The sequence below is a fragment of the Ostrea edulis genome, chromosome 8 (genome assembly GCF_947568905.1).
Source record: "Ostrea edulis chromosome 8, xbOstEdul1.1, whole genome shotgun sequence".
NCBI lineage: Eukaryota > Metazoa > Mollusca > Bivalvia > Ostreida > Ostreidae > Ostrea > Ostrea edulis.
Window position 1 is genome coordinate 66,499,704 of NC_079171.1, and position 19,802 is coordinate 66,519,505.

The 19,802-nt window shown below is 34.8% G+C and overlaps 1 protein-coding gene across 1 annotated transcript in view; it reads left to right on the forward strand.

Moving 5' to 3' along the window:
* LOC125648676 (uncharacterized) overlaps positions 1-19,802 on the forward strand; it is a 441,222-nt gene that overhangs the window by 87,932 nt on the left and 333,488 nt on the right. The gene's annotated exons all lie outside the window — the stretch shown is intronic.

Genomic DNA, 19,802 nt, shown 5'->3' on the forward strand with positions numbered 1-19,802 from the left:
GATTCATGATAGTGTCAAAGCTGCTGACATATCGCTATCGCGGGCGTATTTTATTTTGAGGCCTACTTTTATCTCTGTCAGATGGATACAGCATATATTGGCAGATTATCAAAAAAAGGTACGAGTACAAACCGTTAAGCAATTGCTCAAAATATTTTCCAAATCCAATCAAAGAAAATTTGCAAACATTGTTACTGGTGACGAAACATGGATTCACTATTTCGAACCAGTAAGGAAAATTAGTTAACTAAACACGGTAGAAGGCATATAGTTTTTTAAAAAAAGCAGACACAAAGAAGGTTCTTTATTGCATATTCTCGTGTGACGGTATATCCTTGGAAATTCCGGTGCCGAAGGGCAAACGTGTTACAGATCGGCATTGCCGATGTTATACTAAAATGGGCAAGAGACATTCCTTTTTCAAATGATCCATATTTGCCGAATTATGTATTCTGCATTGCTTATGGGAGTCATGATATTGATCACTGATCATCAATACCCCCTTGGTTGTCGTAAGAGGCGACTGTATTGGACGGTCCCTCGGATGAGACCGCAAAACCTGAGGATGTGTGTCACAGCAGGTGTGACAGGATACATATTCCCCGCGGTTGAGTTAAGGCTTTCCCCATAAAATTTTTAATACCGGTGCTGTACATAAATATACTTTACCGCACTGGCACATTGCACGACGTCATAATGAAAAATACGTCATGACGAAGGTCATGACGTACATATCTACAGTCCTTTTGTGGTTGGAAATGTCAAAATATTGTTTCGTTATTTACCACCGCTGTCTAACGGTAAACTGCAATCGCGTAAAAGTTTCTGTCAAATGGGTTATATTAATTCTCTTTGATATTGAAAATTTTTCAATTTCTTCTTTATATATCATACATGCTAAAGTAATATCCATATTATATTGTGATATTGATATCGCCTCTAATCTACACGTATAGTTACTTTCACAATGGACTCATTTGCATAAACAGGGTTTCCGTACATAAAAATTTCATCATTGGCACGACACCCCGAGGTTTTTAAGTGAAAGATGTTTGATTTATGTGACATGTGAACTTCAGTGCCAAAGGAAAGTTAGGGGAGCAAGTTCTGGCTTCAACAGAAAATATGTTTTTTCAGGCTAGATTCAACTTCGTATGTGCAAAAATCGCTGCATCTTGCATATTCAATGCACAAATTAGACAGGTTACAAGTCACAGTAAACTTGCTCTCAGCACTTTTCAAATTAAGAAATTAATATGCTTTGAAGTTATATTAACTTCAACTTCCATTGATATCTGGATATCGTGCCAATTTTACGATTTATACATACACGATACGTTTTTTATCTTGATATTTGATCACGTGATAGAGAGTTGATGTTGAGACTGTCGGTCTGGTGAAAAATGTATAAGAGGTTAATATGCACTTAATGATATATAAATATTGTTTTTTGTATAAAAGGGTTGTGTTTACAGAATTTGTCACAAATTGATCTGATTATTAATGCTTTTTTCCAGATATATTTCTATGGCCCTACTTAACACAACTGCGCCCTGCTCAAAGGTAGTAAGCACCAAGCATAGGCCTAAATTTTGCAGCCCTCCACGGGCAATGCTGATTTATGCATAGGAGTAAAATATTCCCGAGCGGGATGTTAAACAATATACAAATCATTCAATCGATCATCTCTCATTCTAAGAAATACTTTGATACATAACTGTATTTTGTAAATAGCATACATTGCATGTCTATGGAATATTTACTGTAACGGCCTAATCATATTGTGTAAGTATTGCAGTAGGAATGTACAAGTAGTAGCGTGATGAGTGGATCTTTGTGGGATGGTTGTGATGTAAAGCGATAAAACGGAGTGTGTTTTCTGTAAAGGATTAATTGAAATATACAGTTTCACCAAATAAAAATCCGAACAAAAATGTTCAAACATATCTTGTCTGCGCGGGATAACGCTTTCTCCTCCGTTACTTTGATCACCAGTCTGGACGCCGGATAATATGTGCTCTGTTTAGTATGGCATCTTCAGTTACCATTCTGCCAAATTTGTAACTATGTTAAGAGTTCCCGAACTTAGTACATTTAGTAAATTGATAATCTATAATGCTGTCATCGTATAGTTTAAAGTGACCATGGTTAGTATTTGAGGAGAAACGTCGAATGTTATCAAAGTTAATGGCATTTCTCACTCACAATGTTGATGTTAAAAGAACTAGTATATTTCATACCTTCTCCAGCAACATCCACATAGATGCATGCTTGCACTAATCCCAGCAAGCTAGTTACACTCCAACAATTTGTTGTACATACGTTATTAGTTTTATTACGCTAAAGGTCTATATACATTAAAAAATATTTCATGGTTATAATATAAGACAAAAATCACTGTAGCGTATATTTTATTGTCATTGGGTACTTGTATGATACCAAATGAGTATAATCCTTTCACCAACAGTTGGAAGTGAATATAGAAATTGGCAGTTTAAAATATCACTGCATGTTTTCATTAATGCCAATTTTGTTATGTTTACATTTCCCCCTACAATGTCATTATAACTCTGTACATTGTGAATTAAAGTTTGTTGTGACGTGAAGCAGTGCGAAATACACTAAGTTACACAGTGCTGTAACATTGTCTCTCTCGGGATCTTTGTTTTATTGATACCTGTCTTGACCTCGTGCGTTATATACATTACCAACAGGGAGTTCTGTTGTGATGATAGTGTTGTTGTTTCTTTTATTCTAAATATACGCTGTTTTATTGAGCACAGTTTGAACCACAAACTTCTTGAACAAGAAATCGTATTTCTTCGGTGTGGTTTGCAGCTTGCGTAAACGATATATTGTTGTGGTCCAATAAAATAAGTTTAATCATGACATAATATCATCGATCTGCATAAAAACTTACATATGAGGATGTAGTTGTAAATGTGAACCTTCCAATAGACAAGTCTGCTGTAGTTTTCATCATATCACTGACAGTGGTAGGTCATTGGTTAAAACGTCCGCTTCGTAAACCAAAGTATGTTGAGATCAAGACCCATGAATCACCCACCATTAACAAGTGAGAGTCATGCATTATAGTAACTTGTCTTAAAACATATATCGGATGTTGCAGTGGTTTCTGACACGCTAAATAATCACCAATGAAAGAGTTATGAGCGTTAAACGTTAACCTAGATACATGGCGAAACGAAATATGCATTCTTAAATATACATAATGGAAAATGTTTCCGTGCAATTCAGCGAAAAAAATAGAAATAGTGTTTGAAGTTCTAAAAAAAAAAACAATAAAAAAGCACATGTCCTGAAAGGACCTATGGGATTGATAAAATAATTGCTAGGTAAAGACTTCACTTTTACGATGAGTATTTACATTACATATAATGAAGCATATATACAATTTGTAACGTGTAGAGGTCACCCAGCCAAGTGCAGATCTCGTTCGCTGTTACTTTACTTGAGTAGTCAAGAGAGATACTCTACAACATTGCTGGAAAATATAGCTCATTAGCGAGGCAGTATACGTTCCATCTGATAGTGTTTGCTCGGGGAAACTTTGCCTTATTGCTTAGCCTGAGTCTTTTCTGAGTTTTTTGGCACCTGCTTAGTGATGACATATGCTGTCCCCGACGATAACACGACCGTATCCAGATATTCGAAGATACCCTAACTGAAGAAGGCCTCCTAACAAAGACCAGACTCGCTATGTTGTCACCAATTTCACATAAATTGACAATATATGTCTTCTTCTCAGCCTCTGTTGTTTGTAACTGTGCTTTAGCTATGTATCGTCCTTACATGGCATTATCTCGCCATTGAGTTCACAAAAAAGGAGTTTAGCTCCCTGTGGCTAATCTGATCTTCTGTAAGCAGAACCTCTATTTATTTTTTAATATTTTTGTCTCGCATTCGCCAGCTCCCTTTATCGCCCGACACTCCTATTTTCCAGATGAGACATGCGATCTTGAAAGATGAAAATCTGATTGGTAAGCATGTCTTCATTTTCAGCCTCCATGGCTTCATAATGACGAGGCATCTGGGTGAGCTTCTCTGTCATTCCTGAGCTGTATTTTTTTTACTTCATCGGAGACCCTGGATTATTTGTTTTTCATTTGCGCGAACGGTGCTCGCCAGTATCTTTTCCCTCAAGCTTCCTGCGACGAAGTTGGTTATCTAAATCTTGATAATGTTTTGTACTGTAATTCGCATCTTCCAGCAGTCATTGTGCAGTTGTGTCTAACATAGCCTTAATTTTTCACTTAGTTCTCCTCCTCCTAACAGTGTTTATCCAGTTCTATTATTTTTCTTGCACGTGTAATCTGTCTGTCCCGAGCTTCGTATTGTTCATGATTTATTGCCCTGAAATTTACTACTTGTTTCGCTTCTTTGTTTCAATTGTGAATTATCCTCTTTCGAAGAAGACCTATTTATTATCCTTCTGTTCTTCACACAATGTTCTAACTTCCTCACGATATTTACTGATTTTGTGTTTCTTTTCCTCCACAGAAGTTCCTAATCTAATATTATATTCTCTTCCCCGTTTTCTTGCATCAAACAGAATCTGGCTTTAGTAGATTATTCTCACATATCACTTTTTGATATCTCATTTCAGTTAAGGCTTCCCGAGAACAATTACAGTATTGTATTTAAATATATCTCAGTGCACTTCGCACCATATGACGTCACAATGAAAACATACGTCACGACGTACAAGTTCTTACAGTTGTATCGCGGGGAAAGTGTCATAATAGTAGTCGTTATTTACTACCGTTATCAAGTGATCAGCAGTATACACGAATTTTTTTCTTGTCAAGTGCTTATCATGTATTATTTCTTTTTCATATCAAATCACTCTGCATTTATCATATCTAGTTTGCACGAAGGTGATGTTCATTTTTTATTGTTACCTTGAAATCGCCCCTACATATTCTCCTGATTCGGATTAGCACTGCGTTTAATTTGCATAATTATTGCGACCAGCTGCAGTAAATGTAAAACTGCAACGATGTACAATGTATTGTGGTGCTTGATGTTTATATATTCATATTCTTATTACATTGATATATCAGAAAAGTGTTGAGAACAACTTCTGACACAAAAAAGAAACCCCTTTTCGCATCTGATAAACTCTTGCATACTCTCGAAAATTAAGAAATATGCTGCATTAGATGCATTTTAAACTTCCGCCCTTCTATCGGAGAACTTCCTCCCAAAACTTTTCAGTTAATGTAAAGGAGGCTCTGTTTTTCAATATTAAAAGGGTCGGCCTGCATGTAACCGATATCGTTGCACTTTTGTAATTATCACAATAGTTTTTGTTGGTTCTAAATATATAATGTCACGTGATAGTCTGGTGATGTTAAAAACATGTCTCGATGAAAATATATGGAAGGCTACTGGGTATCGGTTTAAACGTCGTTTCTTTCTCGAATATTTTCGATTAAATATTTTCCATATAAAACACGAAAGGTCATTTTATGCATCTGCTCTACTTTATTTTTGTATGGGAGGCCTTAATTCAATTGAGATTTGCAATTATCCGCATTCCATTTGTGCAGCATTGATTATATAATATCATATTCATTGCACGTTTCATTGATATTTGTTCTTTTGTGGCGACATCGTAAGAAATGCTCTTGTCACTTACCCTACTTAGTAAACATTCGATTGCCTGTTCCGTTGTCAGCTGTTCATCTACGAATACCGGTTATGCTTTGGTCAGCAGTTAAGGTATTTTTTGATGAAAATTCCAGAATATATCCTTGAGATTGTCTTCTAATATTCTGTAGCTGAGTTCCATAGGTTTCCAGTAAGGTGTCATCACGTAATCGCTGTTTCATGGCAGAATAAAATAGAGAAATTCTGGGCCTTACATCTGGAGTAAATTGGGACGCTAATATAAGTGAATCATCCTTCTAACAAAAATATAACTACTTTGTCTGTCTATGGGCAGTCCAATGAAATATTTATGAAATCATGTTTGACTGACTCCACACGAATTTCTAGATTGAGTTGTTATTTACCATTGAAAATTGGCAATCTTTCCTTGGGTTCATCAATATTAGGAGTTTCGTGGTTTTCTTGAAATTGGTTCTAATTGTAGCACAAATTGTGTCCTATGTATTCATGTCCATATTCAAATATCCGTACATTTCCTCTGAATATATGGTAATGAGAGTTTGTATTCATAGGATTCGTCTGATAACAAAATTGTGATTAATTCGTTGGTTGTCTTCTCATGTAGCTGTCAGGCATAATTTCTTCCAAGTTTTTGTTACCATGGTGATCATGCATCTGGGATTGTGGCATCGTATTTGGCACTACAACCTATCACAGGGTCAAATGCTGTCTGACGTGTTTCATACCTAGGTCGTTCTTGGCAAACTGATTTTGATTATGGATAACTCCATTTACTTGATCAAGATGCAGGGCTCACGGCAAGTGTAACCGGTCGACGGTGGATGATTAATACTCCTAGATACATTATCCCACATCTAGCATAGCCAGGGGTCCATGTTTGTCCAACTCTCTATTTTGTATTGCTTATAGGAATTATTATATTGAGCACTGTACGTAATCTTCACCTTTCAGTCTGCATCATCGTCTGCATTTCCTGAATAACATTCATGTGTGCCATCATCTGTTGTTGCACAGTTTTCATTCAGTATATGGCTTCTTGATTTTCCTGTTTCTATTATAGACTGACTGAGAATTTCATGTCCAGATACACTACCCTGCGTTCATATTTCATCTTGCATATCCTCCCTTTGAAGTGGAAATGTTTGATTTCCCATGTCATTCCCTTCAGCGTTTTGAGGGTCCGCATTGGTTTGGGATGGAATTGTCTATTTCTAAAATGCACGCCTTTCTCGTTTTTTTTCTTTTATTTTTGGAGATACAATTTTGTTTATCTGGGAATTAAGGTTTTGTTACCTTTTGGTTCCCCTGCTTGTACCTTAAAATATATTTTATTCACCAATAAAAAATGAAAATAAAAAATACTTTGTTGTTGATTTTTTTTTTTTTTTTTTTGGTTTCCAATAGTATCTAACGTTCCAAATAATTGGGGAAACAATTCCACTTCAAGGAAAACGACTTAGCGGTCTTTGATTTTCCTCTCCTAGTTAAGATTAATCATTGACAAGAATAAAATACCTTTTCACTTATTCATTATGTTTATACTTCATTAACAACTTTAAAAAAAAACCGCTACCGTCAATCGTTACCAATCTATTTCATAAAGAACAAGTTTAAAAATTAACAAATGTTTTTATTTAAATATTATTACAATGAATCAATACTTCATACTTGTCAACATTAACCGTGAATTCTGAAATTTGCACGAACCTCTTATTTTTACAACTGGACAACTTAACTAATAACTGACAGGTAACTCTCTCCACTAACTCAAATTGCTAGCGGCATGCTGTATTTATACATAACACATGCTTACCAAGTACCGGATGTAAATAACTAGATAACTAGGTCACCATTACAATGAGTATTTACATGTTATTTAGAGCAACACATATATAAGAAAGTATATCAATAAAACAAGAAAAACACAGAAATATTTGTTATTTTACAAGATGAGCCACATTTTTTTTTTACGTAATCACTGTTATTTCTAATTAGAAATAACAATGTCGGGATCGAGATATCCATGACATCGTCCAAATTTCTGTAATGTTGAGGAGATAAGAAAGCAGTATATAAAGAGTTCCCGATGTGCGTCAAGTATAAACGATGAGACATGTTTTATAATAACAAAGTGGCAATGTTACTAAACGCAGTAAATAATAATGCTGTAGTAGGAATTTGTACAGAGACAACCTGCACAAAACACAAAGGTTAAGCCAATCCGTTTTATTTATAAATAAATGCATGTTACATAAACATTTATAACAAGTATATAGTATACAAAATCAATCATATTGTATGTTCAACAAATTCAATAGCAATGTGTAGCAAACACAATCAATTCTAATATACAGCAAACAAAAGCACTCCTAGTGTATAAAAAACAAAATATATTCTAATCAATCCCAGTTAAAAGTAAACAAAGTCAAACCCTACTGTGCAGTAACTAAAATCAACCCTACTGTATATTAAGCAAAATCAATCTTAGTGTACAGTAAATATAATCGAAGGATAAGAGCTATGCATGAGGGAGATAATCCTCAATTTTGAAATGAATTTCTAAATTTTATAACAGCAATGAAATATACATCCGTATTTTCAAGCTAGTAACGAAGTACTTAGCTACTGGGCTGTAGAGACCCTCGGGGACTAACAGTCCACCAGCAGAGACCTCGACCCAGGGGTCATAATGTAAAACTTATACGGTACCAATTTTGATGCACCAGATGCGCATTTCGACAAATAATGTCTCTTCAGCGATGCTCAACCGAAATGTTTGAAATCCGAAATAACTATGAAGTTTTAGATCTAAATATAGCCAAAAACAGCGTGCCAAACAAGTGGAGCCAAATTCGCCCAAGGATAAGAGCTGTGCATGAGGGAGATAATCCTTAATTTTGAAATGAATTTCTAAATTTTAGAACAGCAATTAAATATACATCGGTATTTTCAAGCTAGTAACGAAGTACTTAGCTACTGGGCTGTAGAGACCCTCGGAGACTAACAGTCCACCAGCAGAGGCCTCGACCCAGGGATCATAATGTAAACTTATACGGTACCAATTTTGATGCACCGGATGCGCATTTCGACGATAATGTCTCCTCAGCGATGCTCAACCGAAATGTTTGAAATCCGAAATAACTATGAAGTTTTAGATCTAAATATAGCCAAAAACAGCGTGCCAAACAAGTGGAGCCAAATTCGTCCAAGGATAAGAACTATGCATGAGGGAGATAATCCTTAATTTTGAAATGAATTTCTAAATTTTATAACAGCAATTAAATATACATCCGTATTTTCAAGCTAGTAACGAAGTACTTAGCTACTGGGCTGTAGAGACCCTCGGGGACTAACAGTCCACCAGCAGAGGCCTCGACCCAGGGGTCATAATGTAAAACTTATACGGTACCAATTTTGATACACCAGATGCGCATTTCGACAAATAATGTCTCTTCAGCGATGCTCAACTGAAATGTTTGAAATCCGAAATAACTATGAAGTTTTAGATATAAATATAGCCAAAAACAGCATGCCAAACAAGTGGAGCCAAATTCGTCCAAGGATAAGAGCAATAAAGGATAAATGCAATACGGCAGTTTTCATATATGCATCTACCACAGTTTCATTCTGTCGAAAGTGTTCAAGCATTTCGTACATTTAAAGCAAAAATCGCTTATCATAGTTTATGCTAAGGTGTGTAGTTGAAACTACAGCATTTATTGTATTGTGTATGCTTATAATATCACAATAATAGTCGTAAACAGTTAAAATATATTTATTTTAATTCAGATTGTTGAAACATTTGTATAATGTTATTAAAATCAATTGATAGGCCAGTAACCTCTCACACAATTGACATGTTAGTCTGTCAATAACAACGTTATCCAATCAGATGCACAGACATGAACCAGATACAGACGACTAAGTGGTGTCAAATATGATATATTGACTCCGAATATGGATGAATATAAAAACTGCTGATATATAAACTGTCGTTGATATATTTAATGTTGATCTGTAGGTTTTTTCTAATCACGTGACCAAATTTCATTAACATACAATCACATTAGTGCTAAGTGCAAACAGAATAAACCCGCTTATCTGATTAAGAGAAAGAGTTGCGACCGAGTGTGGCCAGTCGACAGGATATTCTTACTTTTCCTGGTCATCACATCCTACCCCTGGTTTGTTCTGGAGTCCGTGTTTGCCGACTATAATTTCTGTATACCTTATCACAGTTATGATTTACATCACGATCGTTATGTTCACCATTTCTTTGTGCAATTCAATCTTGTGTAACACAGACTGATACATATCTAAATATCAGTAAAAAATAAAGGTTAATATTAAGTTTACTTACTCTTTCGGGGACACATATACTAAATTCAACATAGAATACCATATATAGCGCTCAGGAAAACGCCATCAGTGCCTATACGAATGAACCAATTCAAAATAAGCCCCATAGTCACAACGTTGTCCAGTGTTGCAAATGTACAATTTAAGTAAGTACACTTTGAAAATTAACGAAGCCGATGCATTTAATGGCAAAAATTCAAGCCATTACATTTGAAAACAATTTACATTAAAATGTGATTGTGAGTAAATAAAGAAGTTCGTTGATTTGTTCATAGCAGTCATGCATTCAGTCCATGCAAAATGGGGTCATTTGCAAAATGGAAGTCCGTGTGTTGCACGATGACGTTTCTTTTATTCTAAATTCTGAGTGACCATATACTGACCTATGTTGTATATAACCTAACCTGGTACAGTTTATGCTTCACATAATCCGCTTCAGTGATTATAAAGCTTAAACTGCACTACTCTAGGTATATATCGTATGCTATAGGTCAGAATTTATGTAAGCCACCATGTGCATATGTAGATAGTATGATGTTAAAATACCCACTACGTTATTCTCCAAAATATCAACGATATAACACGATACACGTACGATACGTTAAGATACACACAGGATACGATAGGCTACACACATCATACGATGTGATAAACGAAAAAAAACTGATAAACGCAAATACGATAAGTGCTCGTCATGATATACACAAAACGTGATAAATGAACATCACGATGGATCTGATCAACGCAAAATGCGATCAATGATATTCACAATAAACGGAAAATCTGATAGATATGGTTTTAATTTAGAAATAATTTAGACAGAACGAAAAGTTGGGAGCTAGAAGATTGTGTTGATATTAATTGAAATATATCAATATTCACTATTTACTAGACAGGTATATCAAAAAAAAAAAAACATAATTGAAAGGCAATAATGTATTTGCACAAATAATTATCATATTTTATGTTTTGTACTTCCTGATATAAATGATGCATTTTTTCAATAATCAACATGTGCTTCTTCTGTTCAACATAAACCTTTTGCTATCAGTAAAAGACAATTCTTGCAACTGGAAATACTGTAAGTTTCAAACGCCTTCATTAACCTGAAGGCAAATTTATATTTTATTTGTTCACTCATTTACTAGATGAAGACCGCAACAGTTATCCTCTTTAAATAATACATGCATGGAAGGTAAAAATAACGAACAGTGGTCAATCTCACAACTCCTACAAGCAATACAAAATATATAGTTGAGCAAACACAGTCCCCATGGACATGCAGGAGGTGGGATCAGGTGTGTAAGGGGAGTAAGCATCCCCTACCGAACAGTTGTCTGTAATATTAATATAGGGATTTTCTTTGCAGTCAAACATACCGGTAAAGCGATTGAACATTGTTTTTGAAATATAGTATTTACAGATAGTCTTGTTTCTATGACATATTAAATCTTGAAAATATTTAAATTTCTAAATACACCATTATTGTCATAAAAGTATTTGGTGTATAGAACTACTGACTTGACCCAATTGGGAAAATAAATTGGATGCTTTTTGAGTATCATACATTGCAGGTTATATCTCTTTGCACATAATCGAGGTAAGATACTGACAAACAAGTTGATGGTACAGGGATTTCAACAGTCTCGATTTAAATCAGCATTTCACAAATTCTATGGTCGTTATAACGATCTACTTCGTCAGTACAACCTCGCATTAGGTCAATGCTGTCTGACGTGTTTCATATCGATTGTTAAGCCGTTCTTGGCACACTGACTTTGACTGCGGATAACTCCGCTTACCTGATCAGGATATAGGGCTCACGGCGGTTGTGACCAGTCAACAGGGGATGCTTACTCACCCTAGGCACCTGATCCCACCTCTGGTGTGTCCAGGGGTCCGTGTTTGTCCAACTATCTATTTTTTATTGCGTATAGGAGTTATGAGATTGCTCACTGTTTGTTATCTTCAGTGTACATATATGAGTTATCCTTTCACAGATGATGTATTTAAAAAAAATGAAAATCAATTATGTGACGTAATGATGTTTGTGTTCGTCTGCAACTCTGTTTATACATGCACGATAGTGATTAGAAAACATGGGTTGTAAACATCGGAGCTGGGTATAGGCTGAAAAGAAAACATCGAAGCATTAGTTCAGGGCGGTAAAAGTTCCGGGGAAGTTGGAAAATTATTATGAATGTCTATATCAACTGTGTATAGAGCTTGGGATAAGTTTCGAGTGCAAGGTACAATAGAAAATTAACAAAGAAGTGGACGAAAAATAATAATGAGTACACGTGCACAATGGCGATTTGTTAGATAGACACTGTTGGATAGAAAAAGACCACTGCCGGACGTTACAAAAATGTAATGAAAATAGCAATACAAATATTAAAAAAAAAAATATTTGGCGATGTTTAAGACAGAAATGGATACTAAATATGTGTTTGTATAAAAAAAATACGGTCCAAGTTATCAATCGTGTAAAACGTGCGCAATGGTGTGCGGGTAAAATAAACTGGGCCGTGGAAAATGAAAGGAAAATGGCAATTTCTTCTGACATGTGCCAGATTGTCTTTGGAAAATACGGTCCAGTATATATATGGAGAAGAAGTGATTTAAATATTGACTGCTGGACTGTATTTTCCCTCGAAACTGGTAAAATATTTAGGGATGCATTACGTGTCATGGCGTTATCACTCTTTGCAGCGTCAATACATATAGCAACATGAATAACTCTGAACAATACGTAGATAACGTGTGGCTTGTATAGCAAAACTCTTTCAAGACTACAATTATATGTTGATGGATGACCATACACCTGCTCTTTGATCTTGTCTTTCAACCAATTACAAAACTGACAAACAAATTACAGAACTGAAGTGGCTCACACAATCACCTGATTTATGCCCCGTAGAAAACATATTGCTGGTAATTAAAAGAAAACTTCATATCGCATTCGTACATTAAATTCTGGTGATGAACTGTATCACAAAATTCTTGAAATCTGGACTTCATTTACAGTAAGTTATACAAAATATCCATGCACCCTTCCACAACGAGTGCGCCAAGTTCAAAGGGTCCGAGGGTATATCACGAAAGTATTAAGGTGCTTCGCCTTCTTTTCTTTTATTGATTATTGATAGAAACAAATTGTTTATTTACAATATCTTTGCATTTACAAGTTATTTGTCCTGTTCAGACACTCCAAAAATATGTTTGTTTACCGTCAAGCGTTTTTGATAAACAAAACGGGCGTCATCGCCTGTGCGAATACTTTTGTCCACAGTCTGTAGTTATAGAGATATCTTTATTTATTTTGGTTTTGTTAAAAGCGCAAATTACTTCTGTATAGAACAACGTCAGAAATTAATATCTTTATATTCTTTTACATCTCTTAAGTTTGTTTCAATTATATACCTCTTTTGAGATTTATGTTCAAGAAATGTTTAGAAACTGGATGTAGTACTTTGCAGACGTGTAATCTAAGACGCTTTTAATGAGAAAAAAATGGAATAAACATAAAAAATATTGACCCCACCCTTCAATTCCTTTCCAATGAGTGTATTTCTTTTGATTCTTTCCCCTGTATTACATAGATAATTAAATATCGTTTTGTTCAGTTGCTTAATTATTTCATAAGGGAGATTGAGAATTATCGACGCATTACATTGCAATTTAGAAATAATGAGATTATTGATTATCTCTTGTTTGCCTACAATTGTTAAACATATTTCTCCCCAGTTATCGGGTAAGCTGATAATTTGTTGAATTGTTAAATATCTTTCTCCCCAGTTATCGAGTATGCTGATAATTTGATGAATTGTTAAATTTTCTTTCTCGCCAGTTATCGAGTATACTGATAGTTTGATGAATTGTTAAATATCTTTCTCCCCAGTTATCGAGTATTCAACGATAAGAAAATCCTCTGTATAATACCCGTTTTACGAAACAATACATATCTATATTTGTAAAATAAAAGATCCGAATTTTTATCACACACACAAAAACAAGTACAATCGTGTCAAGGTGAATTTTATGAATATCTAGTCAGTTTAAAATAGACACAATATCCACGACGATGATACTGTGCAATTTCTGAAGATGTCGTCGATGGAAGATTCGCCGTATGTTGTTTCCATGCATCTTAAACAGAAATGTGAATCGGAAATACATGATAGGCATTTGCATGTTCCAGGATAATTTTACTGGCTACGTTTATAATATAGAGGCTATTACAGATACGATTGAGTGAGTTGGTGTAACCTGCATTTCTAGTGAGTGAATTCAATTGTTCTCGGTCGGTGTAAAATTGAAAACATCTATGATAGGAATATTAATATTTTTTCACAATTGAAACTTAGACGGTACCAATGTCGATGTACCAAATGTGCATTTTGACAAATAATGTCTCTTGAGTGATATATTCGATACAACTTGTGTTCTTCAAATTGATTTTAATTCTTTTCTTTTTTTCGAATGACAAACAATTGGAAACCAATACTATTAATTTCAAATTATTATGTTACTCATTAATCGAACTGAGAATCATGACAAAGTTAAGATACACATATAACAAAATTAGTCAATTGCATCTTCATCATGAAAAGTGAAGATAGCGAATAATGATCAACCTCATCGATCATATAAGTAATACAAAATAACGAGTTTGGCAAATACGGACCCCTGGACACACTGTAGGTGGGAACGTGTGCAAAGTAAGAGTGTCTCCTGTCGAACGGTCACACCCACCATGAGCTCTGTATTACGAACAGGTAAACGGAATTATCTAAACTTAAAATGGGTGTGTCGAACTAACAATCAATATGAAACACGCCAGACAACATTTGACCCAATGATAGACTGTCTTTGCAACAATATCATTATAACGATCATGTAACTTGCGAATTGCAGACTTTAATTGAAACCCATGAATTATCAATTTGTTTGTTAGTGGCCTGAACCAATCTAATAACTGATCATACGTTTGACAAGTTATTGTTTATCGCATCAGTTATGAGATCTGAGCATGATATGCAGGTGGGAGTTGACTATTACTGCATACATATGGGAAGTCGATGATGGAGAAGCTAAACTAATTCCGTAAATCGCAAAATTAATACGAAATTGATCATGGGGCAAACAGAAACCTTTGAAAACACGAGACAATGTCAAGTGGTTGGTGATTAAGCATGTGCCGACTATAGTATGGGTACGCCAGGAGCGATATGCAGCACATGTATATTGTATTATCTCCTTCACGCATAACTCTTATCATTAGACGAATTTGACTCCACTTTTTTGGCACACTGTTTTCCCCTATAATAGATTTAAAACTTCCTTTGCTATTTTGGATTTCAAACATTTAAGCAACTCATCTCGCAATGTATTACTTCACCCAGCAATATAAACTCGCGATAGTCTCTCTTCGTATTGACTCAAGTCATGTCTAACAAACTGCGTTATGAATTACTGTTTCTCAGCAGAATGATTGTTTGAAACGAATGGCTGACCGCAATTCTGAGTATAAATTACAGACCAAACGCTGTCATGGTATATGTTGTGACATTCTGTTAAATTCCTGTAGCTGTTTTAAAATTCCAAATGACATATTAGATCATGTGTATGGTGTCTGAGTACAGAATGAATCTACCCATTCCACGCTATTGTGTTAGTACATCCATTCATTCATTTGATTTTTTTTTTTCAAAACCTCGTTTTCCAAGCATTTGTATACATTGTAAAGTGTTATATATCTCTAAATAAAGTATAATGAAGGTCAATACTTTCTTCATTCCTCGAGTAGTAAAAATTAATTGTAATAATTAGTAAGCAAAATAATTTCAAGTTGATATGAAATAAAAACAGTCGTAATGTAAACCGAGAAAGTTAACGTCATATTCGGTGTTCAGAATTAAACGTTATATCAAATGTACATATTCTATAGTCTATAGTATTGTATATACTCGCATATAAGTCAGATTTTTGGTCCAAACCTCTATGTCCGACTTATAGGCGCGTCCTAAGAAAATTGGTATCAGAAAGTGAATATATGCAAGGTGAAGATAACGAACAGTGATCAATCTCATAACTCCTATAAGCAATGCAAAATATATAGTTGGGCAAACACGGACCCCTGGACACACCAGAGGTGGGATCAGGTGCCTAGGAGGAGTAAGCATCCCCTGTTGACCGGTCACACCAGCCGTGAGTCCCATATGTAGTGTTTTTTTAACAACTCCGGACGATTATAACACACTACTACAAAAATGATTATTGTTCACAAATATCTAGACACATCGTATTGTTTATGTATTTTAAAATTATGTATACAATTAAGTATTTACATATATTCATAATTTTATCCAGTTAAGTGTATATTATTTATTTTAAAAATCATTTACATACCGGTATAACTAATTATTTCATTCAATTTAACAAATCTCTCGTTTATCGGCAAAAATGGAATTGCGAACCCGATTAAATATTGAAATATATTTCGTAAAAGATTGAATACTGTTAACAGATAATTTAGATCATCCTTCTTGACTCTTAAAATCTCGAATGTTGATACAGTGAATTTTACAGGAATCCCACAATAACAATTTTCGCGAGGCGCATGCCTTTAATTAAACACGGTGTCAGGTACTGTGTAATTAGGACACCATAATTGCTTAGGTAAAGAAGTGATCATCATCGATGATAAATCAAGGGGTTGCGTTTAAACCCCAAACAGATATGGCTTGGATATTGAGCACCTCATAATTATTAATTTCTGAAAATATTTTTTTTGAAACATAGCCGAAAACACTAGACCATTGACTTGAAATTGTTAACTGATTCTGACAAAAAAAGTGTACCGACTTACAAGCGGGCCAATGGTACATTCCTACAAAATAACCTTAAAAACTACAACCACCTTATAGGCGGAGCGACTTATAGGCGAATATAAACGGTAAGCAGAATCAATTCAGGTCTACACTAAATGTAGTAAACAGAAATAATTCTAGTCTGTAGTTCATGACATAAAATATAATATTATAAATAAGTTTATGTTATCGTGAACAAAATCGATCCAATTATATTAAGGGGTGAAGGAAATGTAAAGTGATCACTCTATGTAATGATTACTAAATTAAGAGTTGAACAAATAGGATCCCTCAATATACAAGGGGTGTAATCAATCGCCAAAAGGGAAGTACCGCATCCCTTATCGATATATCACATATGCGATTGATAACTGTTCATTGTCTTCACCTTTCATATAGAAAATTAAATTCCTATGGAAAGGAAGATCAATCTAAATAGACAGCAAACAAAATAAACCATAGTGTATAGTACACACACTCGATCTTAGCGTATACCGAATAAATTTAGTCTTAGTGCATGATAAAAAAAATAATAAAGAACAATTCTTATACATTAACAGATATATTAAATTTTAATATCGTTTGATTCCCTATTGTTTAACGTCCCGCTTGAGAATATTTCACTCATATGGAGACGTCACCAGTGAAGGACTGCAAAACTTAGGCCTATGCTCGGCACTTTGAACAGAGAGGTATCTTTATCGTGCAAAATTTGCTGTGACACGAGGGCCACCCCATTTAATCATTCTTTACGACAAGCAAGGGATATTGCGGGCCTACTCTAAACCGGGCCTCAATGCTATTTAATATAACCGTTGTTGTTATTATTATTGTATTATTGTGAAAAAATCAATAGTAACAAATCATTAGCATACATGACTCAGTTACCTCTTGTTTACACCTGTCAACATTAACCGTAACTTCAGAAGTCTGCACGGATCTCCTAATTTTATAATTGAAAACCTCAAGATATATTGCCCAAATAAAAATAATGTTGGTTTGTCCTCGCCCTATAGATTTTGAGAAAGTTGCATCTACCCAAAAGGTTTAATTCCGTCATTCATTCTGGCGATTAATTTTTACTCCGTTACAGGTACAAATCAATATTTTATAATGACCAGGTTTCTATATTTTGCTGGTTTCGATCTAAAATAAGCAACTAGGTAAAGGAGTCACCTTTAGGATTAGTATTTTATTATTTCCATTGCATACATTGAAGCATATATACAATTCGTAACGTGCAGATGTCACCCAGCCAAGTGCTGATCTCGCTCGCTGTTACGTTACTTGCGTGACAAAGAAAGACACTCTACAACATCGTTAGGGAAGATAGCTCATGAGGGAGCCACTATAAGTTCCATATTATACAGTTTGCTACACAAACCCCTGCTCGTGGAAGCTTTGTCTCCATGCTTAGCCTGATTCATTTCTGAGTTGTTGGCACTTGCTTAGTAACGCCATCCGTTGTCCCAGACGATAACAGTCGTGGTTCCCGGACTAAGCCACGTTCGTATTCAGATATTCGAAGATATTTTAACTGAAGAAGGCTTCCTAACAAAGACCAGACTCGCTAGGCTGTCACCAAGTTGTCATAAATTGGCAACCTCTGTCTCCCTATCAGCTTCTGTTATTTGTAACTGTGCAATAGCTATGTTTCGTCCCTACATTATATTATCTATATCTTGTTTGTTGTACTCGTCCTCTCCCTATCATACGGTAATAACAAAACACGAAGAATCAAGAAGAATTTGTCCATAGCAATAGCGTGTTTCAAAATATAAACCCATCTCTCGTTATACAGTATCATTATTTATGGTATAATGATCATAAATCGCGAATGTACATCAAATAGATAACATATATTTCTGTTCAGTTCTTAAATATTACCATACATATTATATAAGAATATGAATCTGCACATATATAATCAATATAACTAATGCATGATATCTTACAGTGATTGAATTTAACGCATTGAGTAGATTTATTTTCTTTCCGTTCAAGTTCTCATATATTCAGAAGCAGTACTGTATAATTCACATTGATGTAGATGCTCAAAAACTAACCATACAGAAGTCCTCAAGCTACACGTGTCGTTATCAGTCAGTGAGAATGTACTCTTCAGAGTTCTACATGTGGTGCCTGTTGTTCTTTGATATTGGGGTGAAGGGATATAAATAGACTGTACTCTGTACTAACACAGCCAGTTTAAGGGTGTTATCTTGTATTTTAGCGTTCCTAGGTGTCTACTTCAATTAAGTAACACTGATCAGTTTCATCTGCCTGACTACCTCATACTGTATGGACTATAGAGTGCAGACAGTATTTTTCGTTGGATAAGTGTTTGATAGGTGTTTGATTCATTTGATAGGAGTTTGATAGGTGTTTGATTCATTTGAAAGGTGTTTGATTTATTTGATAGGTGTTTTATTCATTTGATAGGTGTTTGATTCATTTGATAGGTGTTTGATTCATTTGATAGGTGTTTGATTCATTTGAGAGGTTTTTGATTCATTTGATAGGTGTTTGATTCATTTGATAGATGTTTGATAGGCGTTTGATTCATTTGATAGGTGTTTGATTCATTGATAGGTGTTTGATTCATTGATAGGTATTTTATTCATTTAAGAGGTCTTTGATTCATTGATAGGTGTTTAAAGGAATACTGTCCATTTCATGATAACCTGCAAAGTTTTCCGCCTGACTCCTTTTATATGCATCCTTCTACTAAACAATATTCACCGATCCCTAAAAAGAAATGAGAGATAGATTTAGAAATTCAATTTAAAAATTAAGGATGTATTACTTCCCGCATGCATACTTCTTATCCTTTGATGAATTTGACTCCAGTCTTGGATACTCTGTCTTTTAGTTCTTACAAGTCAATTGTTATTTCGGATTTCCAATATTTCAACT